This window comes from Paralichthys olivaceus, chromosome 14, assembly GCF_024713975.1.
Source record: "Paralichthys olivaceus isolate ysfri-2021 chromosome 14, ASM2471397v2, whole genome shotgun sequence".
NCBI lineage: Eukaryota > Metazoa > Chordata > Actinopteri > Pleuronectiformes > Paralichthyidae > Paralichthys > Paralichthys olivaceus.
In genome coordinates, this window is record NC_091106.1 from 505,669 (window position 1) to 530,232 (window position 24,564).

The 24,564-nt window shown below is 38.6% G+C and overlaps 2 long non-coding RNA genes across 2 annotated transcripts in view; one reads left to right on the top strand and one right to left on the bottom strand.

Moving 5' to 3' along the window:
• The window catches only part of LOC138413648 (uncharacterized), a 58,574-nt gene that overhangs the window by 18,897 nt on the left and 15,113 nt on the right, over window positions 1-24,564 (top strand). The gene's annotated exons all lie outside the window — the stretch shown is intronic.
• The window catches only part of LOC138413649 (uncharacterized), a 57,789-nt gene continuing 39,086 nt past the window's right edge, over window positions 5,862-24,564 (bottom strand). The window contains exons 2-3 of the long non-coding RNA XR_011246057.1: window positions 6,875-6,987; window positions 5,862-6,197 (exon numbers count right to left, since the gene is read on the bottom strand). This is a non-coding gene — a long non-coding RNA (uncharacterized lncRNA). The remainder of the gene's footprint in view (window positions 6,198-6,874; window positions 6,988-24,564) is intronic.

A 24,564-nucleotide genomic window follows, 5' to 3' on the forward strand; every position in this document is an offset into this window, starting at 1 on the left:
AGCCGTGAAATTTCCCCCCCAAATAGAAATGGTACAAGTTGTCAAATAAATGTTATCTACATAAATCCCCATATATTTCAAAAACCTTCTCAGAACACAGTTAACATCACAGTATATTGTAAGGTATTGTAATGGAAATTTTTACATTTGTGAATGTTTAATTGCATTAGCAGACATGTATGTGGATGACTGACCAAATGGTTCACCAAATTGTTTATCTGAAAGGGCAACCTTAAGGTTTACGATGGTGGCTTAAGAGACTTGAGTTGTATGGCCTCGAGAAACCAAATCTTTATGGCTTCTCATGGTATCTCTGATTGGGATCAAACAACTGGGATCTCACAGGGGGGGTCATCCACAGAACATGTAAACAAATGGCCAGGATGTCTCCTCCACTGAGTGAAACTACAGGAGGGTAATAAATACCTTTGAATGCTTAGTGGGAGGGGGCTGAGAGTTATAAGAACACAGATTCTCCTATGTTCTTTGCTCATTTGTGCATGTCATTCAGGTGATGTGTACTGATGAGTCCATCTGCAGATGCTGAATTAAACTTTCAGAAAGAAGTGTTTGACTTTGTGCTTGTTTCACAGAAATTGCCACCACATTTGGTGTTGTTGGCAGGATCACTCGTGTGAGAGGACACTCTGGATCTCAAGGCTGAAAGGTAAAACTGCGCAGGGAGTCTGGGACTCTGACCTCAACCTCCCTGACAAAAGAGGGTAGAGACGTGAGGGCCTGATGCCTGAGAACCAAAGAGTGCTCTCACTGCTGTGATCCGGCGGACCAAGTAGCACAGAGACACTGTCTTTCTGGGAAGACAAATTCAGAAGGGAAACGATCCTCTCACAGGGTGAGTGACAGACGTGTCTGCATGGCAAGGTTTGGAACCGATGTAGAATCAAGGAAGCTTCGGGTGATCTTGGAGGTCACGGGTGGTCTTGGAGACCACAGAGTTAATATAGAATAAGCCTGTTGATGATCTTGGAGATCACGTAGTTATTAGAATAAACAGGTTGGTGATCTGAGAGGAGGTCACAGAGTTAAGGAGTATTGATATGTACGTGATATAATAATAGAAATATACGGAGTGTTTGATGATTTTAATACACTTGTTATATTGGGTTCTGACGTCGAGCTCATGATTTAACAAACTATGAAATAATATAGTAAATAGAGTTTTGCACTGGAGATGTGACTGGGACTGAAGGACTGAGACCTGAGCCAGGATAATCTCGACACTGCAATGAATCTGCTTTAATAAGAGAGAAAAAAGAGAGAGAGTGAGAGAAGTTCTCAACCGCCAAAGGTAAGTAAAGGTAAGTAAATTTAAGTTAACTTAAGTATATTAGGGGTATAATTGGCTTTTTGAGGGTATTAAGAAAGACTAAATCCTAAAAACAAATTTTTAACAAAAGGAAATTAAAAAGAAAGAACGGATTAAAATAAATTAGGGAATTTCTAAATGTCTTTTCCCATATCAGCATAACTTTGGTCTTCCAAATTTTGTATTTTGTTGAACAAATTGGGAGTTTAAATTGATAAATAAGAGTTGTGTTAAAACTGCTGAGACAACCTACTAGAGAAATGGGTTTAAACATCGGTAAAGGAAAGAAAGATAAGGATAATGCTAATCCACTTCAGCTTTCTTTTCTTAATGTTCAGTATATGTTAATAAGTGATGGTAAGCGTAGAGTTAGAGAGGAAAGAGTTAGAGAGGAACGAGTTAGTGAGGACAAATTAGAAGGAAAAAAGAAATGTAGGGATATTTGTACTGGAGCGTGTGAATTTTGGTTAACTGAAGTGAATATCAGGGACAGTTTACAAAAGGTAGGGATTGAACTAATCTCCAAGTCTCAGTGTGTCCGACTAGACCCTGATCTGGACTCAGCTCCACCGAGAGGACAACCACAGCCAGCAGCGGTGCAGTGTGATGACCAGCAGGACACTCAGCTGCTACCGGTGCAGAGGGCGCAGGCGGCAGCTCCAGCCGTCCCTAACCTCCATCCAGACCTCGAGCTTGTTGCAGCAGAGGAGGTGGACAGGCCTCCATCATGCACCACTCCATATGTGGCAGCACATACTCCATGGCGCACCGGGAAGGAGGCAATTTATGATTTGAATGCAACCCCGCAAGCACCGATGGTGGAGGTGGCTGCAGGAGATGGAAACACTCAGCTGATCTACAGACCATGGACATTCACCAATATGAAAGAACCTACCACTTCATCTCTCCCACAAGTGTTAAGTGGGGGAGCGGTATGCAGTGCAACTGGAACCAGCACTGAACAGCAAAGACTGCTGATGACTGAGATGGGGACTCAGTATTCGAAAGTGGCAAGATCCGTCTCTGCACAGGAGCGGAGAATGGTGAATCCAGCATGGGGTAATGCTGATTATGCAGAAAAACTCTTGAACAGCAAGAAAAAGAAAAAGGCAACGCAGTTGACAGAGGGACTGCGAATGGCACAGCTGGCAGCATATCAAAACCAAGTCTGCGGGCACAAGAAAGGTCATGGAGGGAGAGGAAGGGGATGTGGAAGAACTGACGCTTGTTTCAAATGTGGCAAAATTGGACATTGGATCAGGGATTGCCCTGAGAACCAATACACATAGTGCGATTGAGTAGCGGTGGAGCTGGGGACAGTGAAGGATTCATCTGGTGCAGACGCGGAGACAGAGAGAAAGTTTCAACCCACTCACCAAATTCGTAAGAGCACTGTAACACGCACACCATATGAATTACTGTTAGAACTGATGCATATATGCAAAAACACACAATCAAAGTAAATGGTAAAGACATCACATTTTTGGTAGATTCAGGTGAAAACAGAATCAGTCTCCAAAAATGAATGTTAGAGATGTTTTAAAACAATTGAAGCAACAGGTACGACAGTGCTAGAGAGATACACTGTACCATTGTTTAAAAAAAAAAAATGAGGTTAAGGAAATTTTAAACATTAATTTTTGTTGTCACCACGCTGGCTGATAGATATTATTGGTAGAGATTTCATGTGTTCATTGAGTAATATGCTAATTTTAACATCACAAGGCGTAGATGTAACTAGAGGATTTGATATATGCATATCAATGGAAGATTCTGAACGCTTCCCTCACCTCTGTAAGTAACACTTTCTTGTGAGATGCTGAGGTACTCACCCAGATGTAATTACAGATGTTATCCTAACACAAAGGATGGTAGAGAAGGTTAGAGTAAGTAGTTAAAGAATGTGATAGAGAAAGTTAGATTAAAGATTAACGATAGGTTAGGTTGGTTATACTAGAACAGTAATCACTGTGTTGTCTCAGTAGCTTAGATTGACTCACTGGACAAATTGTTTAAGGTATCAAATTCTGATCTCCATGTTCTATTAAGCAAAGGAGAACAAAAACAATTGGTATTGAAAGTTTTGGAACTTTGGACCAAAAGGGGTTATGGGAAGGGAAAAAACATCTGATCCCAATAATAAAAATAATTTAATCAGAGGTTTAGAGGTAAATCACAAAAGATTTCTGCAGTGATAAATGCAATTAGGACTGTGGAATTTATTATTGTCAGACTGAACACTTTTCAAAAGCTAAGTGACTCAGATACAGTACAGCTGATAAATGCAGATATGAAGCTGTCTGTGGACGACTCAGCATTAAAAGATCCAGCAACTGGTAGAAGCCAAGTGGGTTTTGACGTTACAACTTTGTATGACAAATTTGGCTGAATCACTCATTACATTATTCTGCAGAAGCTGCAGAATTGGTTGCATTGATTGAGAAATGCAAATATGTAAGTGACAGGTGTCAACATATACACTGGTAGCAGGTATGCATTGGGAGTGGTATATGATTTGGCAGATTTTTGGCTAAAGGGAAATTCTCAAACCCATTACCTACCATACATTGGTTGCTGTTCTGATTGATGCTGTGTTGTTATTCAAACTAATTGCGTTCTGCAAATGTGAAGCATTTTTTAAAGACTTTTCAGTTTCACAGGGGAATGTGAGAGCAGAAGCTGCTGCAAAAGCTGCAGCAAAGCACAGTCTGCTTGTCCGAGGCGTTTCTAAATCTGATAGGTCATTAACACCTAATGTATTTGATGGGTCATTAACATTTAAATACAGATTTAAAGGAGCTGCAGATAAGGGCAGCTCAGTTAAAAACAAACAAAAAAACTGTTTGAAGGAAAGTGGATTGTTTGGTGGCTATACATTTTGGTCTGGAACAAATAGGAAATCCTGTTTAGAAAGATATCTGTTTCCTCATAGTTGACACATGGTCAGAACCAAGTGTCAAAGGGGGGATGCCAAATGTAGGAAGAGATACAGATATATTGGTTTACAAAAGAATTGTCAAACTCACAAATGACTCACAAATTATTTTTAAATTTTCATTAGAGTTATATAATTGGTACTATAATAATACACAAAGAGGAATCCAGATTATATAAAGTGAACTGTTTGAGGGATTTTATGGAAGAACAAAGTGAGGGAAAGCAATACTGTCTTGATTTTATTGACATGTGTGTTTCTCCACATTTAAACAGGACTCTTCAGCAGTTGCGAAGGCACTGCTCAGGGAAATCTCTAGGACCACACGTCTCACGAAGAGGCGGCACATTGATTAGGGGGTTGGCTAGGGTGACGCTGCTGATAAACGATGACGCCGTCAGACAAAAAGTGACACCTGATGGGACGACTGGGATGCAGTTCGAGGGAAAAGATGTGTTCCCTGTCCTTGCTCACAGTCATCATCGTCCTGCCAACATTGCTATGGCAGGTGAAATCTTGGCAGGAAGAACAACACCAAACTAAACTGAGCATCATAGGCAAAAAAAAAAAATGGAAACTCTTGTTTGAACTGACAAAGCCTGAAGTCAATTCATGGTATGCAGCCATGAAGACAACTGCGAGGAAAGATCATCAATGAGAGACCTAACCTCACTTACTTCCATACAGATTGCACTCACTATTATGAAGATATGAGTGTTCCACATTGAAAGTGTCTCCAAAGGATTTGGGGGACTCTTCCCATGGTGGGGAAATGTGCGAACAACACACACAGAATAGATGGGATTGTACTTAGTGGGGGTTGGGTTTTCATTTTTGTTTCTCCCAATATTCAGGGCCTCAGAAATGTGGCTCTGCGAAATAGGATGGCTTTGGACATTATGCTCACCAGCCAAGGAGGTGTTGGTCACATAATCTGATCTGATTGCTGCACATACACATATACATACATACATCTGACAATTTGATGCATATTGTTTTTCATTTAAATTGCCTATTGTTTGAGGAAAAGAACAAGGACACACAGATTCCTGAAGCATGGAATTGGTGGTCATAGTATATTTTAAATGTGAAAAATGTGTCATTGGAATATTTGACATCGATTCAGATTTTTGTTTGTATTTAAGTGTTGTTGGTCTGGTGTATTGATTGTGTACTATTTGTGTACTTTAATCAAGAATGCAATTGGATATGTTAAATTTCCGGGCCCTCATCTAGAATGAAATTCTCAATTTCAAGATGATGCGTTTGTCTAAAAATGATAGTTGTTTAGTGAGCATGAAATGCTCAAAGGGGGGAAATGTAATGGAAATTTTTACATTTGTGAATGTTTAATTGCATTAGCAGACATGTATGTGGATGACTGACCAAATGGTTCACCAAATTGTTTATCTGAAAGGGCAACCTTAAGGTTTACGATGGTGGCTTAAGAGACTTGAGTTGTATGGCCTCGAGAAACCAAATCTTTATGGCTTCTCATGGTATCTCTGATTGGGATCAAACAACTGGGATCTCACAGGGGGGGTCATCCACAGAACATGTAAACAAATGGCCAGGATGTCTCCTCCACTGAGTGAAACTACAGGAGGGTAATAAATACCTTTGAATGCTTAGTGGGAGGGGGCTGAGAGTTATAAGAACACAGATTCTCCTATGTTCTTTGCTCATTTGTGCATGTCATTCAGGTGATGTGTACTGATGAGTCCATCTGCAGATGCTGAATTAAACTTTCAGAAAGAAGTGTTTGACTTTGTGCTTGTTTCACAGAAATTGCCACCACAGTATTACATTTTTTATTACTCACCTTATTGTTGGAACCTCAACCATATTTACTGTCCCTGGCTCAGACTCTCTCTCAAGCATCTACAGTAGGTGTTTTCATTCCCAAAACACAGGCTCTCTTGTGGTTCCAAGAGTCTGTAAGAGTAGAACAGGAGGTAGAGCATTCAGCTACCAGGCAGACAACTTTTGTGCATTTACAGTTAAACTTAAAACATCCCCCCCCCCCCCCCCCACAATCCACAATGGGACCATGGTTGTTCTCATCTGCATGGAGGAAACTGACTGTCACAGAGTCATCAGCAAATTTGAAAAGTAATCTGTTGTCATGCCAGCTGCGGCAGTCATCAGTATACACATTATAAAGGGGAGGTGAAAGGACACAGGAGGAGACCCTGTGGATGATGACAATGTGTCTTACATGCATTACTTTCTGTGTCAGTTGCCAGTTGCAGCTCGAGGCATGTATCCAAAATTATCTTTTCCAGGCACTATACTGATACTGTAGTCACTACAAGTTACGCACGTTCCATTTTGCCTGGGGGACATTTAAAACAAACCAGTCTACAACACAATAAAAATCACATGAAAATCAACCTCCCTCCTCATCTTTTCATATTTTTTTCTCCTCAATTTTTTTATGTGGATTTAGAATTTGATACTGAGCATAGCCGTGAAATTGCCCCCCCAAATAGAAATGGTACAAGTTGTCAAATAAATGTTATCTACATAAATCCCCACAGATTTCAAAAACATTCTCAGAACAAAGTTAACATCACAGTATATTGTAAGGTATCACATTTTTTATTACTCACCTTATTGATGGAACCTCAACCATATTTACTGTCCCTGGCTCAGACTCTCTCTCAAGCATCTACAGTAGGTGTTTTCATTCCCAAAACACAGGCTCTCTTGTGGTTCCAAGAGTCTGTAAGAGTAGAACAGGAGGTAGAGCATTCAGCTACCAGGCAGACAACTTCTGTGCATTTACGGTTAAACTTAAAACATTCCTTTTTGATAAAGCCTTGCTGGATCAGGTGAGTCCTGAACCATCCCTTAAGCTGCTATAGGTCTAGACTGCAGGGGAAACTCCCATCATCCACAGAGCACTTCTCCACTTCTCTCTGTCTCTCTGCCCCCCCCCCCCCCCCCCCCCCCCCCCCCACCCCCCCCCCCACCCCACACTCATTTATTTTTTTTAATAAATGTCAAAAACTATGTTATTGACGTGTCTCTTTTCTCCCATAGTCCCTCTCTCTCTTTCTCTCTCTCATTGCAGATACCTCTGACTCAAGAACTGAAGGAGAACAACTATTATTATTATTATTATTAACAACAATGCTTATTATATTAATTGTTGCTGCTATCATTGATAATCAATAACTTCTTTACACTGTTATTGTTTACATTTTAACTAGTAAGATCTGATACCAGATGATCCAGGCAGATGATCGTCCACACTGTGGGCTGAGTGTCATAAAATTAACAACACATTCATAGCATCTGCAAACAATACTATATAACAACATTCAAGCATACTATCTATATAACAACAGATCTTAACTGTGTTTGTTCTCAAGTGTGGGGTGTTTTATACATTTTTAATAACATTATACGGATCACATTATAGCGTGACATATTTCTGGTTGAGGACAAGAGGAAATTACTGCAGTAAAGTGTGAAAGATGGGTAAAGAAGAGTTGAAGTGGAGTATAAAATGACCGTGGTATTAATGATAAACTAATCACATGAGGGATCGTCTCAGTTGTTCATTTGGAAAAAGGGAAACTGTAATAAAGTTATTGCATTACCTGAAAGGTTTCACAATGTAACTTGATACGAATCCCCTTGCGAGTCTGCTATTGATCCGAAAAGTCTGAATCTGTGAATGTCTTTCACACTTTCCTTCAGTCACTTTCCTCTTGTTAATCGTTCCTGCTTCAGCTCACCGGTCGTAGCCAGAGGTGTGTTCCATCCAGGGCCGAAGGTGATGTTGCTTACTGCGGGGTTAACCCCCTTCACTTCCACCAGCAATTGGAAAACAACACAGGGAGCTCCGCATCATATCAACTCGTTACGCTATGATGTAATCCATATAACGTTATTAAAAATTAAAAAACAAAAAAGATCTTACCAGCCTATACACCTCTCCTACACAGGGGAAGACCACGCCTCCACGACACACACTTTCATCAGAAATGAAACTTATCTCTCTCTCTCTCTCTCACGTGTCTGTGTGTGTCGGGTCAGATCAAGGTGATCAGCGGGACCTTTCATGTGACACCTGCATTTAGAGACGCGGTCTTTCAGTCGCCTGCAAAGACCCCCTCCTTTGCGCTTACCGCTCTGAACGCTGTCTCTGTCCACGCGCACAGTATGGAAGCCCTTGATGGTGGTGTTTTCGTCGGGAACATCCTGGTGCAGCCATGTCTCCGTAAAGCATATTAAACTACACTCAAGATACTCCTTCTGACTTTGGACCAGTGCAGTCAGCTCGTCCATCTTATTCCCCAGCGATCTCACGTTTCCCATGACAATGGAGGGAAGACTCGGCTTATAGCTCTTCTTGATAAGTCTTTGTTGTTTCACAGCCTCCCTTTTCCTCCGTAGATTTTTGCCTTCCTCTGCATCCCCTGTGTGTCCGAATCAAGATTTCAGCCGGAATATCATTGTACGTGGTCACCGAAGGTCGCTCGCTCTCTCCAACTCCACGCAGGGAAAGACCGCGTCTCTAAATGCAGGAGTCACGTGAAAGGTCCCGCTGACCACCTTGATCTGACCCGACGCACACACACACACACACACAGACACGTGAGAGAGAGATAAGTTTCATTTGTGTGTGTCGTGGAGGCCTTGTCTTTCCCTGTGTGGCAGGAAAAGTGCAAAGGTAAGATCTTGCTTGTTTTTAATAACGTTATACGGCTAGAAGGCAGCAGGGGCAGACAGGGAATTTCTTGAGATTATATCAAAGAATAAAGTGATTGAAGAGAGTAAGGTATTGAGATGAATCGCATATGATTCAGACTTCACACCAAACACAGCAGATAGTAGATTCAGTAGATGGGACGCGGGACCAAAAATATTTTGGGAACTTTTTAAAAAGAAGACCATCAAAAGTTTTCAGGATCTAAAAAATCAGTATGGATTAAACAATCAAGATTTATACAGATATCTACAGATGCGGCATTATATGGAGAAAACTATAAAAAAGTTTAATTCAGATGAGCCTGAGTCAGGAATCATTAAGTTCTTTATCTCAGCATATGATTCAAACTAATCACAAAACTATATAAAGAAGTGGAAAGATTAAAGGGTAACAATATGACATTTATAAAAGAAAAGGGGGGAAAAGAGACTGGGTGGCAGTTAGATAGATAGATAGATAGATTACTTAATCATCCCCGGAGGGAAATTAAGTTGTCATAGCAGCTCGTATATCAGAACACAACAAAACACAATACAATAGAACAAAACAAAACATTGAGGTAAAAATGAACAAAAACAGAAACACAAGATGAATAGGCAGACAAGTAGTGCAGTGGCAATATGATGGTAATAGTAATGATGATATGATGGTAATGTTATTGTTAGACAGTATATAAGAATAGTAGTACAGTATATATATATAGTATACAATATAACATAATATATATTTATATAGATAGTACTTATACCAATATAATAGCAGTATATAGTAATAATGGCAGCAACAGTATATATAATAATAATAGTAATAGTAGTAGTAATAATATAATAATAATAACATGTACACATGTATAAATATGTGTATATAGACTTATATATACGAAGAATATACAGAGAATATACAGAGTATGATATAATATGATATGATATATAGTATATAGTGGGGTATAAATATAAGTACTTGACTATACAATATACTATCAGTGTAAGAATATGTAGACTGGGTGTGCAAAAGACAATATTATTGTATAAAATGGTCTGTAATATCAAAATGGTTTAATTAACACATATCACAGAAGTAAATGTTCCAGTATATGGGGCGTAGTGTAGTACAGGGTACATGGTGCAAGGGTGACAGGTATGTTAGTTCAGTTCTGTGATGGTGGCTCTGACAGAGGTAGATGAGTTATAGAGTCTTATTGCGGTTGGAATGAACGATTTCCTGTATCGCTCCTTAGAGCAGCGGGGTTGGATGAGCCTGTGGCTGAAGCTGCTCTTTAGCTTGTCCAGTGTTTTGTGGAGGGGGTGAGAGGGATTGTCCATGATTGCCAGCAGTTTTGCCAGCATCCTGTTCTCCACCACCTCCTCCATGGTGACAAGCTTAGAGCCAACCACAGACTCTGCTTTCCTTATGATTTTGTTCAGTCTGTTGGCGTCCTTTGTCTTGATGCCCGCACCCCAGGACACCACAGCAAAGAAGATGGTGCTCGCCACAACAGACTGATAGAACATCTGCGGGCATTTTGTTCCAGACATTGAAGGACCCGAGCCTCCTCAGGAAGTAAAACCGGCTCAGGCCCTCTGTGTGGGTGGACCAGTCCAGTTTATTGTCCAATGTGATACCGAGGTACTTGTATGCAGGTACCACCTCCACATCCGTCCCACTGATGCAGACAGGAGAGGGCAGGGGCTTGTTCCTCCTGAAATCCACCACCATCTCCTTCGTCTTCTCCACGTTGAGCTGCAGGCGGTTCTCCCCACACCACTTCACAAAGCGGTCGACCAGGTCCCTGTACTCAGCCTCCCCCCGCCCTCAATACACCCCACAATGGCCGTGTCATCAGAGAACTTCTGCAGATGACACGACTCAGTGCAGTGCTTAAAATCAGCAGTGTATGTGGTGAAGAGGAAGGGGGACAGTACAGTTCCCTGGGGGGCCCCGATGTTACTGATCAGACGATCAGACACACAATTCTGTAATCTCACAAACTGTGGTCTGCCCGTCAGATAGTCATCGACCCAAGTGATGAGGGGAGCACTCACCCGCGTGCCCTCCAGTTTGGCCTTCAGCAGTCTGGGCTGGATGGTGTTGAAGGCGCTGGAGAAATCAAAAAACATGATCCGGACTGAGGTGTTGGGTCTGTCCAGGGAGGAGTAGGCCTTCTGCAGCAGGTAGATGATTGCATCATCAACCCCAACATGGGGCTGATATGCAAACTGCAGGGGGTCTTGTGATGGGCACACCAGTGGTCTGAGGTGTGCCAATACCAGTCTCTCCATGACCTTCATGATGTGAGAGGTCAGTGCCACCGGCCTGTAGTCCTCCAGTGCAGCAGGACGTCCTTTTTTGGGCACTGGGACCAGGCAGGATGTTTTCCAGAGCACTGGCACTCTCTGAAGGTGTAGGCTCAGGTTGAAGAGGTGCTGGAGAACTCCACAGAGCTGGCTGGAACATGCCTTCAGCACACGAGGGCGGATGCGGTCCGGTCCAGCAGCTTTCCTCTGTTTGAGCCTCTCCAGCTCTCTCCTCACCTGGCTGGCTGTGATGTGTAGTCCAGACTGGAGGGTAGGGGATGTCAGTGGTGGGTTTGAGGGTGGTGCAAAGAGGTGTGTGTTGCAGGAGGTGGTGGTGGTGGGGGACTGTGGGTGATGTGAGGATGTCCTGGGGGTGGGAGGTGTGAAAAAGTCTGTGGTGAAAGCCAGCGGAGGGGTGGGGGGAGATGGTGACGGGTGTGGTGTGGGGCAGAGGATGATGGGGGGAGGTGGGGGGTTGTTGCTCTGAGAAGCAGTAGAGGCAGTCGTAGAGGCAGTGGAGGGTCCGCTGGGGGTGGGGTGGTTGTTGTTGAACCTATTGAAGAACGTGTTCAGCTCGTTCGCACGTTATCAGAGGAGGAATGGGACAAGGTAAATGAAGGACAGTGGAAAACAACATGCTCCCTCTCATGGAGAGAATATGGTTGGAAGAACATTGTAAGATACTTTATTACACCAACACAACAGAAATCTCAAGACACACGACGTTGGAGACTGTGTGGGGAAAATAAGGCCAACCATTTTCATATCTTTTGGGGATGCCCTTGTATTATACCTTTTTGGCAAGAGTTAAAGAAGAGTATGGAAACAATTCTGAAAGTGCAAATTCCACTTTCATTTGAAGTTTTATATTTGGGAAAAGAGAACCAGGAGATTAAATACATATTTGGAATAATGATGGTGGTGGTGGCTAAAAAGGCCATCACCAGAAAATGGCTAAAAAAAGATCCACCAAAAATAGAGGATTGGGTAGATGTAATGCTCGATATATATAGAATGGAGAAGCTGACTTTCTCAGCTAGACTAAAATCAGAAACTTTTAAAAACTACTGGGAAAACTGGATTGATTTTGTGTCTCCATTGAGAGCAGACTTTGTGCAATAAGGACAGTGTGTATTGCAGAGTGTTGACCCCCTTGGTTCAGGCTACAAACTTGTTTATTATTCATTTATTTATTTGATATGTTTACCCCAATCAGGAGACAAGGAACAATGCAGGAGAGGTGTGAAAATAAGGACAAGAGTGAAAAAGCGGTTCATTTTACTTCACATTTACTCTACTGTAACTTTACTTGAGAATTCATGTCCAATTATGTCTCTGCTCTGCGGTGGAAGTATAGGAATGTTTTATACTGTTGTAAAATTATACACATTATGTAAAATATTGATGGAATATTGATATGTGGAATCAATAAAAAAGATAATTGAAAAAAAAAAAAAGCTCTGGGTGTTGCAGGTCAAAAGATCAAATTTGGAGCCTTTTGGGTTCAAATGTCTGGTTAGGGTAACTACACATGCTCTTACTGCTGCTGGTGTTAGAATAACTTTTTGAACATAAAAACACAAGAATAAACAAAAATACTGTTCTCTAAGTGCTGCAACTGACCGTAAACATTACAACCATAACATGAATATGCTCTAGTATTAGAATATGAGAAATTTAATGTTGAGGTCGTATTTAAAGAGACCACTTTGGTGAGAGAATGGGCTGTGATTGGTGGGTGACTGACGAGCACCCATAAACCTATCGGTAGCTGAGCACATGACTCTGTGTCCTGCATGAACTAACACAATGCTTCATTAGTCACAATTCAAGTTCAGGATTTCTACAATGACATTCTCACTTTAAACCTCATTTAAAGTATCTTGAATTGAGGCAAATTAAAGCTGACCTTGAATTATGATCAGTCAGAATCAAATTGTCATATATCACAAATCATAAACTGGATTTATTTTCATAATTAATTATGGATAAAATTACAAAGTATGTTGCAGAAATCTGAAATGGATATCTATATCATTGAGCATTGTTCAAGTTACATTGTACAAGTACATGTTCTACTGAATAAGGGATCAGCCACTTGCTATCTGTAAACCCCCAACCCCCAAGTGAATCTCCTAATATTATGCTAGGTGTTGTTTGGGCAAAGAAAAAATTAAAAGAAAAAAAGTCTAATTTCTGCATTTCAGCAGGTGCTCTTAATAAAAATGTTCCCTTTTTAGCACCATGCATCTTATCCACTGAAATATCCACACTTACATCACTGATATAAACATATACCTATTGAGATTTAAATAAAGTAAATGGAGAATTACAGGATTACCTCCACATTTGCTATGGTTTGAGATACTGCTGCTAGTGCGACATCTAGTGGCAGTGAATATCGCTAATGAATATCATATGTACATAAACACTCTCAGAGGTGGGTAGCAGAACCTGCTGTGAACTTCAGCTGACATAAAAACTCAAAAGCTTTAGTTTGCCCAGTTTGGATGCGCTCCTGATGTAAATATAAAGTATTTAAATCTAGCAGGGCCCATTCTGTTCAATCTGTACAATTTTGACGATTGCCCACTGGTGGATTATTTTATATTCAATTCTTGCCAATAGATCACTTTCTCCTAAGTCTTATACACTGGACCTTTTAAGAAAATACTTCATTCAATACATTGTACTCATTTTCTTGTGGACAGTTTTTCATGCTCAGAAATCTTTGCTTTAACCCTCCGTTTAAGTGAATTGTTCTTTACTTTATTTGAAGTAAGAGTAGTTCAGTTAAAGAAGTCAAAGTACATTTCAGAACCTGTACTTTTATACTTTTACTTGGTTAAAGAAGCCGAAACAGTGGTTAAACTTCTTTATTTTTAATACAAGTATCTGTACCTCTACTTGAGTAAAGAATGTGTGTGCTTTTATCACCTCTGCACACACATACACACACACAGTGGATTTTTTTTAACAACAGGGAGACCACAACTTCACAATAACACAACGATACCCACAAGCAACAGTTAAATTCTCGGGTTTTCAATGAAACCTTATTAAACAATTGGACAAATTAAGTCTTATATTTATGTAACCCAGATCTCCTGGGCCTGAGTTCGTAAACACAAAAAAAAATGAATATGATCTCAGAAGAATATTTGAAACGAATCTTATCTTTTGTTTAAATTCCTCTAATTAATATTAAAGACCACCACAACTGTATTTTAAAAGTCAAAACCTTCACAGGTGTTTATTTACAATAGGAAATAAATGAAAAGGCTGTGAATTCCTCTCAGGAAGTAAAATATTTACAAAACAAAATAAATGCACAAAATAAAATACAGGGTCTTTTTAAATTGTTTAAACTGTTCCTTTGACTTCTCAATTTACCCTTTAATTCACTGCATCTATGGGCAGCACTTTTTCTATGAGTGTGTAATTCTGGGTTCAGTATCTTGCCCAAGGACAGTTTGGCATGCAGATAGAACCACCGACCTACTGGTTAGAGGTCCACCTCTCTACCCCCCTGCAGCCACAGCCGCAAATCACATATAAAATATGTATATAATAAAATGTATATAATCTGTGTATTTGCGAAAAGAGAAACTTATTCATGTGACCTCAATGTAATCATCTGTACACAAGTCTTGTGTTTTTGCTGGCAGCATTCTACAGGGCTAATGACCACCAATCATGCGTACAGATTTTCATTGATAGGAAACTGTCCATATAAAGTCATTTATTTTCTGTCATTGTCTTTGCAGCTATGGATACCCAGATCCTGATTACCTCAGTCGAGTTGAAGACGAACCGAAACTCAAGGGAATTGACTGAGTTTCTGTAGAGTTTGTTATCTATCACATGAATGGACTAGCTCATGTAATCTTTTAAGTTACACTATTATCTCTGCAAATTTATGTACAAACATCTCCCATCTTAAAACCCACATATAAAGCAAAACATAAGACTACATAGAAGGGATAATTAATGTCATTTTAATGCCATTTGATGATTCATAAATAATGACCATCTCACAGCTTCAGATTTCTATTTTCCTGTCCTGACAGCCAATGTCCATATGTTTTAGGTATTTTTTTCCCATTCTTGTCATATATGTCGAGAACGTCTTGAGAGAATTTCTACAAATTTGGCACAGATCATTCACTTGGACTTAAATGTGACCTGATTAGATTTTGGTGGTCAACGGTCAATGTCACTGTAGCCTCACAAGCAAATTATTTTGTGAACATGACACAGTATCTCCGGAACACCTTGAGGGAATCATTTCACATTTAGTTGGACTCAAGAGTTAATTTATTTGATCCACTTTGATTCAAAGATGAATATGTTAGATTTCAGTGGTCAAAGGTCACAGTGACTGGAAAGAAAACATTTACATTTCTTTTATCATTCCTTTATCATTCCTGAATGATTAATGATTAATGCTCCGCCTGCAGACAGATTTTGTATTACTGTTTTTTTAAATGATTTGTATGTAATCTACTATACTGTTTAATACTATAAAATATTGTTGAAAATTAATGGCTAAAACTAATGGTCTGTTTAAGGTAAAACTTTATATATGTGTAAGCAGTGTAATGTGGTGCTATGACAAGGCTACCATTGTTTTCTTGTTATATAGTGTTTATTTTACATGGTAACTTGTGCATCTAATGTTTTTCAGTTCATAGTGTTACTTCGCAGTATGTGAACTACTGGTTAAATGATTTGTTCCTAAGGTCAATTGGTCAATTCAAAAGGAATTGACCATTAGGCCTGTCAGCTGTATCCCACTGAAGCATATATACCTTGACTAAAACCCAGGTAAACTTGATTGGGTGAATGGCTGTGTTGCTGTGTGCAAGCAGTGCTGCCAGTAACCTTGGTGTTGGTTTCAGCTCATTTAGGTTGACAAATACACCCGGACAGAAATGAAACCACAGTACTTCAGTTGTAGGAGAGCCAATTCTAAAGTTTGAAATGTGTCTGTATATCTTAGCTTTAGCACTGTTTTTTTCAATGCTAAAAACGGGCTAACGTTAAGTCAGTACGATTTAGCCTGATGATATTATGGCTCAAAAGAGTTCATGTAATTAAAGGAGACGGACGTCTGTGAAGAGAGAGAGAAACTGAGATGGTTGCTGGTGGATGGACCCTGCTGTTTTATTCTTCCCTGGATTTTCGCCACTGTGTGTGCTGCCTGTGTTCGGATTGTGACTGCCATCACCCCTTTCTGTGACTGTCATTGCCCCATTGCTCCTCGTTTTGGACCTGTGAGTATCGAACTGATATGACAATGCACATGCTTTTATTTTATGCTCTTGATTGAGTGAAGTGGCCACTCAGTTTTCAGGCCTCACCGCACCCGAGCATCACTACAGGCCTGCAACTAAGTTTCAAGTTGATCATTTCTGAAGTGGGCCCACATGTGATGTTTGTGAGTTAATTTACAGTTGATAGGAATTGTGTTTGTTTTTATTCAGAGACCTGTGAAAGGTAAAGATTTTATTTAACCAGTGAATTAAAGGGTAAATTGAGAAGTCAAAGGAACAGTTTAAACAATTTAAAAAGACCCTGTATTTTATTTTGTGCATTTATTTTGTTTTGTAAATATTTTACTTCCTGAGAGGAATTCACAGCCTTTTCATTTATTTCCTATTGTAAATAAACACCTGTGAAGGTTTTGACTTTTAAAATACAGTTGTGGTGGTCTTTAATATTAATTAGAGGAATTTAAACAAAAGATAAGATTCGTTTCAAATATTCTTCTGAGATCATATTCATTTTTTTTTGTGTTTACGAACTCAGGCCCAGGAGATCTGGGTTACATAAATATAAGACTTCATTTGTCCAATTCTTTAATAAGGTTTCATTGAAAACCCGAGATAACAATTAGCACACATCCAGTGCTCACAGACAAAAATCTATGTCCTTATAAAAATCAATTAATTAGCTTAAACTGTACCTGAGTCTTCACCTGGAACAAAAGTTGTATTCAAGGATCAATTTTAAAGTAAAAGTAAAATTAAAATAAGTTAATCATTGATTAGGCACTGCCATGCCCTTGGTTTATTATTATTTAGGGTCAAAGAATAACTCAGACTAAAGGTCCCATTCATTTAGATAACATATATAATCATATTCAAACCACTACTTCAGGTGATTTTCAGCTGCATAACCTGTGAGTCACCGCTTTTCCCACACTAGTTGGCTGCCTAATCACTCCTGGCCCTTTGCTACATACATCAGAAGGGGGTTATCCGTAATCAGCATGCTCTTTCACAAGATCCATGAGTTTAATTAGCACAAAAAAATTTTTTTGTTAATAATAATAATAGAAAACAGTTCAACATATCTGAAAATAAAATATACAATTATTTGAAACAATATGAAATTAAGAGCAAAGTATAGTGATAAAAGGCTGTGTAATGTTTTAGAGTTTAATATTTAGAAAGTAACAAAATGTCCTTTCAGTTTGTCTGATACAAATACATTGTGTATACATCAATCTCTTGTTCTGATTCTGTTTGATGAGTGCATTTGATGGCTCATCAGATTTTTTTGGTAAATTGAGTGGATTTATTTTGAGAATACTCGAAGTGCACAGTATGACACTGCACCCCACATTATCACGGACAGCTTTGGAAAAGTACTAGTTTGCAGCAACGTCACTCACATGAGAAGATACTGTAGCTCTGTGCATCAAACAGTGTCAGGTCTAGGATATGATAAGCTTTGATACCATAAAGACTGGAACTGCAAGCCTAGCTACATAGTGTAAATATTTTTTTTTTTTAAACTCTACCACTGTCTGATTTACACATTACATACTGTGAGCTGGCTGGTAAACGAGCAGCCTGGAGGATTTAGTTTGTGGTAGTAGTTAGAGATCTAGACTCTATTAAACGAACAGAACTTTTGAGCACACAGGAAGTGTTTGAGAATTTAGTTCAGTTTGTGATAGATAGATAGATAGATAGATAGATAGATAGATAGATAGATAGATAGATAGATAGATAGATAGATAGATAGGGAACCTCCAGCCTTAAAATAAAAAGTCATAAAATTTTTGATCTGTGATAACACACCCTGACAAGCTTGACCAAATCTGAGACAGTCAAAGCCATAGAAAGTCAACTTGGATCCTTGTTCCTGTTTTACCCATTTAGTTTTTTATTTTTCTGCATCATTTGGGCCTCTGTCTGTGAGAGAGAGGAGCCATACAATCACGCCTGTTGTTATTCTTTGGATGTTTACATACTGAGTTCTCGTGCAGCAAAGCGCGCTCTCTGATCTCACCCCGTATCTGGTTTTTATTCCCCCTCACTTTATCTATTTTTTTTTTTTTTTTTTTATGACCCCCCACTTCCTAAACCCCCCTCCTCCCCCTCTTATCACCCCCCTCTTCTCCCCCCCCCCCCCCCTCTCTTCTCGTGACCTCACTAGGTAAAAGTTCAAAGTCGTAAAACTGTCACTTTTTGACGAAAGGTGTTAAGTATATCTCTCTCTCCTCCATGCGGATGAGAACAGCCATGGTCCCATTGTGGATTGTGAATCTGTATTGGTGTGACTGTGCATTTTTAGTACTAAATGTGACAAAAACAAGGAGTTTTAGGCATCAGCCCTCAACCTCTCAGAGTACTATCATCAAGGTACAGGTGGTAGACTTTGTAAAGAACTACGGAACAAGTACCTTGGGATGATTATTAACTATGATCTCTCTGATGACTATGTCCCTGATGATGACTGTTTGCATTACGGATAGCAAGTGGCTGATCCCTTATTCAGTAGAACATGTAGTAACATGTCCATTTCCATGCTGTTTATTTAAAAATAATTTACTTGTCATCTTGTACAATGCTCAATGATATAGATATCTATTCCAGATTTCTGCAACATACTTTGTAATTTTATCCATAATTAATTATGTAAATAAATCCAGTTTATGATTTGTGATATATGACAATTTGATTGTGACTGATCATATTTCAAGGTCAGCTTTAATTTGCCTCAATTTGAGATACCTTAAATTAAGTTTAAAGTGAGAATGTCATTGTGGAAATCCTGAACTTAAATATACCTTTGCATGCTTAGTGGGAGGGGGCTGTGAGTTATAAGAACACAGATTCTCTTATGTTCTTTGCTCATTTGTGCATATCAATCAGGTGATGTGTACTAATGAGTCCATCTGCAAATGCTGAATTAAACTTACATAAAGAAGTGTTTGACATTTTGCTTGTTTCACAGAAATTGCCACCACAGCACAGAGTACAAACACGGTTGTGGTAAATCATCTTAACCAAAGTACCTTGCCTGCTACGCCCACTGGGGGGTTCTGCATATGTTCCCTGTTTCATCTTAGCACGCTGCTCGGCTAACCAGGGAACATCCAAAGAATGGAGCCTTCAGCGCCAATCATAACTGTGTCCCCATTTGCAACAAATGGGTAAATCATAACAAAGGGTTCCTGACTGAACTCGGAATTAAATGGTTAATATCTGAAACTATAATAGTTCAACTGAATTGTAGAAATCTAATGTTATTTTAATGCTACCATTACCTGTCTTGACATGTACTGTAGATGCTTGAGAGAGTGTCTGAGCCAGGGACAGTAGACATCACTGAGGTTCCATCAATAAGGAGAGTATTGAAACACATGATATTTTACAATATACTGTGATGTAGATTCTCAGAAAGTTACAGAAATTTGTGGGGAAAAAATGTTTGCAGATGCTATGAATGTCATGTTAATTTCTGACACTCAGTTCACATTTATAGAGTTGGCTTGTTTTGTCAAGAAATCATCCATGTAAAATAAAAGAACATGGAACAAATTATTTATCATGTATTGCTCTATTTCTTTCTTTACCATTGTCACATTCAGTATGGCCAGAGGCATTATGTTTTCAGGTTGTCCATCCATCTGTCTTGCCCATTCATGTGAATGCGATATCTCATGAACAACTACGTTATGTTAGTCAAAGGTCAAAAGGTCAAGCTCACATGACTTTGCATTGTTTTGAATACAATTTATCAGGATTGTCCAAAGGAAATATCATTACATGTGGCACAAACATTCATTTGGACTCAATGATGACTTGAATAGAATTCAGTTGTCAAAGATCAAACGGCAAGGTCACTAGGACCTCACAAAGTTCACTTCTTGCCTTGTAAATGTGATATATCCGAAATGCCTTCAGGGAATTTTTTCACATTCACATGAATTTGGGTTTCATTTTGGTAGCCAAATGTCACAGTGTTCTCACAAAGTATGTAAATATTTTTCCTTAAATTGATATCTAAAGATCAGCTCATGGGAATGTCGTCAAACTTGGTAAAAATATTAACTTCAATTCAAAGATGAAGGATTCCCTTCGAAGTTAAAGGTCAGAGTAACGTCACTGTGAATGTGATATGTTAGGACTGTCAGTAGGGAATTTCATTATATCTGGTAACTTGGACTGCTTGAGGGAATTTCTTGAGATTATATCAAAGAATAAAGTGATTGAACAGAGTAAGGTATTGAGATGAATCGCATATGATTCAGACTTCACACCAAACACAGCAGATAGTAGATTCAGTAGATGGGACGCGGGACCAAAAATATTTTGGGAACTTTTTAAAAAGAAGACCATCAAAAGTTTTCAGGATCTAAAAAATCAGTATGGATTAAACAATCAAGATTTATACAGATATCTACAGATGCAGCATTATATGGAGTAAACTATAAAAAAGTTTAATTCAGATGAGCCTGAGTCAGGAATCATTAAGTTATTCATCTCAGCATATGATTCAGACCAGGGAAAGAAACTAATCACAAAACTATATAAAGAAGTGGAAAGATTAAAGGGTAACAATATGACATATATAAAAGAAAAGGGGGGAATAAGGACAAGAGTGAAAAAGCAGTTCATTTTACTTCACATTTACTCTACTGTAACTTTACTTGAGAATTAATGTCCAACTATGTCTCTGCTCTGCGGTGGAAATATAGGAATGTTTTATACAGTTGTAAAATTATACACATTATGTAAAATATTGATGGAATATTGATATGTGGAATCAATAAAAAAGATAATTGAAAAAAAAAAAAAAAGCTCTGGGTGTTGCAGGTCAAAAGATCAAATTTGGGGCCTTTTGGGTTCAAATGTCTGGTTAGGGTTACTACACATGCTCTTACTGCTGCTGGTGATAGAATAACTTTTTGAACATAAAAACACAAGAATAAACAAAAATACTGTTCTCTAAGTGCTGCAACTGACAGTAAACATTACAACATGAATATGCTCTAGTATTAGAATATGAGAAATTTAATGTTACTCTGCTACTTCAGCCAACTTGCGGGAGGATGAGGTCGTATTAAAGAGACCACTTTGGTGAGAGAATGGGCTGTGATTGGTGGGTGACTGACGAGCACCCATAAACCTATCGGTAGCCGAGCACATGACTCTGTGTCCTGCATGAACTAACACAATGCTTCATTAGTCACAATTCAAGTTCAGGATTTCTACGATGACATTCTCACTTTAAACTTAATTTTAAGTATCTTGAATTGAGGCAAATTAAAGCTGGCCTTGAATTATGATCAGTCAGAATCAAATTGTCATATATCACAAATCATAAACTGGATTTATTTTCATAATTAATTATGGATAAAATTACAAAGTATGTTGCAGAAATCTGAAATGGATATCTATATAATTGAGTATTGTACAAGTTACATTGTACAAGTACATGTTCTACTGAATAAGGGATCAGCCACTTGCTATCTGTAAACCCCCAACCCCCAAGTGAATCTCCTTATATTATGCTAGTTGTTGTTTGGGCAAAGAAAAAATTAAAAGAAAAAAACTCTAATTTTTGCATTTTAGCAGGTGCTCTTAATAAAAATGTTCCCTTTTTAGCACCATGCATCTTATCCACTGAAATATCCACACTTACATCACTGATATAAACATATCAGTCAGGTTTGCCTATCTCAGCTGTGGAGAAGGGAGGGAGACTGTCACCTGTGCATGTACACCACTGTATCTCTCATGGAAGTTACCATTTTAATTATGTTAGAGGCAAAAAAATTGTGAGCATTGACAGCCATTTTTAGATATGATAGGTAAAGTGAGCAGTATCGGCTACAGAGTTTACCCATAGTCTGCTGCTGCCATCTTCCTCATCCTGCTACTGATTGGCATAATCATTGCCATTGCAGTGGTCTGTTGCAAGTGGAGGAAGAAAGCTCTGAGAAAGGACAAAGAAGGAGTGCCACTCCGGGATGTTTAGTGTGTGTGTGTTTCAGCACATGCACACACATGCACACATATTATTGTGGGAACAAGCGGTACAGCTGAACTGGACTGAGGCCTGCAACGAAAGTAATAGTTCAAAGTTCCACTGTCAAACACTGGAATCCACCCTTCCTTTAGTTTCTGTGAAACTGAATATGTTGAACATATTTTATTCTTACTTCATCTACTACTATCATTTCATGCTGCAAAAAATAAAAGATAGAAACACTGATAGTCATCTTACTGAAGCGGTTATATTTCATTCATTTTCTTTTGTATTTGCTTAGTGGTATTTGATAATTGTAGATAAAGACTACCATTTCATTTTATTTATTTCATTTTATAGAGACCTTTCTAACTTCACATTTATTTTTTTAGTCTGGTGAAAGCAACACTTTATGGAAAATCAAGACTTTGTGTATATTATTTTGTATCTGATGCTTAACTTATTGTGTTTAATTGAAATTAACACATTTGTATATGATGCTTTTGTTATACGTCTGTTTTTTGCAGATAATTTTGTATTTGGTGAAAATATTTAACATTTGATAAATATTGTTATAAACAGAACCATTTATTATTTCAGTTCTGTTAAATGGAAAATAGCAAATATTACAATTTGTGTCTGTGCCTTATTAGAGATGGAATTGGAGATGTCAGGATTGCAAAAATGCTTGGACTGAATGTGCAGAACCCAGAACCCCAACACACTGAATAAACAATAGTACTTGTTAATTAACCCTAAGTGATGTCCAGGGGGCTTACATCCATCTATAGTTTTATGAACTTCACTGTAAAAGGAGTTCTGTGCATCTTCATCAAAGGGTGACAAAAAAATCTAAAAAGTGAAACCTGATCCATTTTATGTCTATTAAATCTTGACAAAAGGCATTCATATTTTTACACTCTTACCTTAATAATTCTAGATTCTATAATTCTGTATGGGTTTGAAAAAAATCCACTCTAGCAGATACTTATATGTTATGTAATCTACTTTAGTAGCCTCCCTCATAAATTTAGTTTTTTTTTTGTCTTCTGGCATTGAGAGACGAGTAATCTCACCAGTTACTGTTAAAGCTGTAAAGTTACCCAGATTAACTTCATTATTTTCATTTAGTCAATCCAAAGAGTAAAGTGGACAGAATGCATTTTGTTGATTCTACAAATTTTAGCAGGGAGATAACACAATTTCTATGCCAAGATAGAAACAACAATAAGGTTTCACAACTAATATTCAGCAATGAGATGGTCATGATCACCCATGGGCATCATGTAAGAAAACCAAAATACAAATACAAAGTAGAAAAGATAAACCATAGTCTTTTACAAATTTGGGTAAATAACCAAGAATTAAGAATAGCCTTGTCCATGCCTATAATATGAAGAGCCACAGTGAAGGTAGAGGTAATGAGGTAGGATAGTAATCAAAGGAAATATCGTGTTTCAGGGCCATTCTGCACCCATCAATTAAACCTCAAATGAAACCATTTGTTACATTCACAGACTGACATTTCTACAGATAATTACATCTTGATGCCATACAATATAATATGGTTTACGGCAAACAAAAGAGAAGTACTTAAATGTCTCAGAGAAACATTGTCTGAACCATAGACTGTATATAAAGAGGTCTGAACCCAGTTATCTTGCATGGCTTAAGCCTGGCCCCCAGCTTTACTTTGGGGAACCTTGGAGTTACATGAAAACAAGCCTCTGGGACAGCCTTCTTCCACCTACAAAATATGAAAATGAGAAAGATCTCATCTCAAAGAATGCTGAAAAAGTAGTCCATGCATTTGTTACCTGTCGACCGCTTGGGGAATTCTGTGAAAGAATAAAAATGTTGTGGCTTGTTCAGATGTGTTTGACTCACTGCAGAATGGGGAGAGACATCACACAAGGCGGTACAATTCTTTCTAATGGTCAACATTCAGAGTTTAGGTTTTGAATCATCACTTAAATGGATAGTTCAACGCAAAAAGAAAATTCACTCATTATCT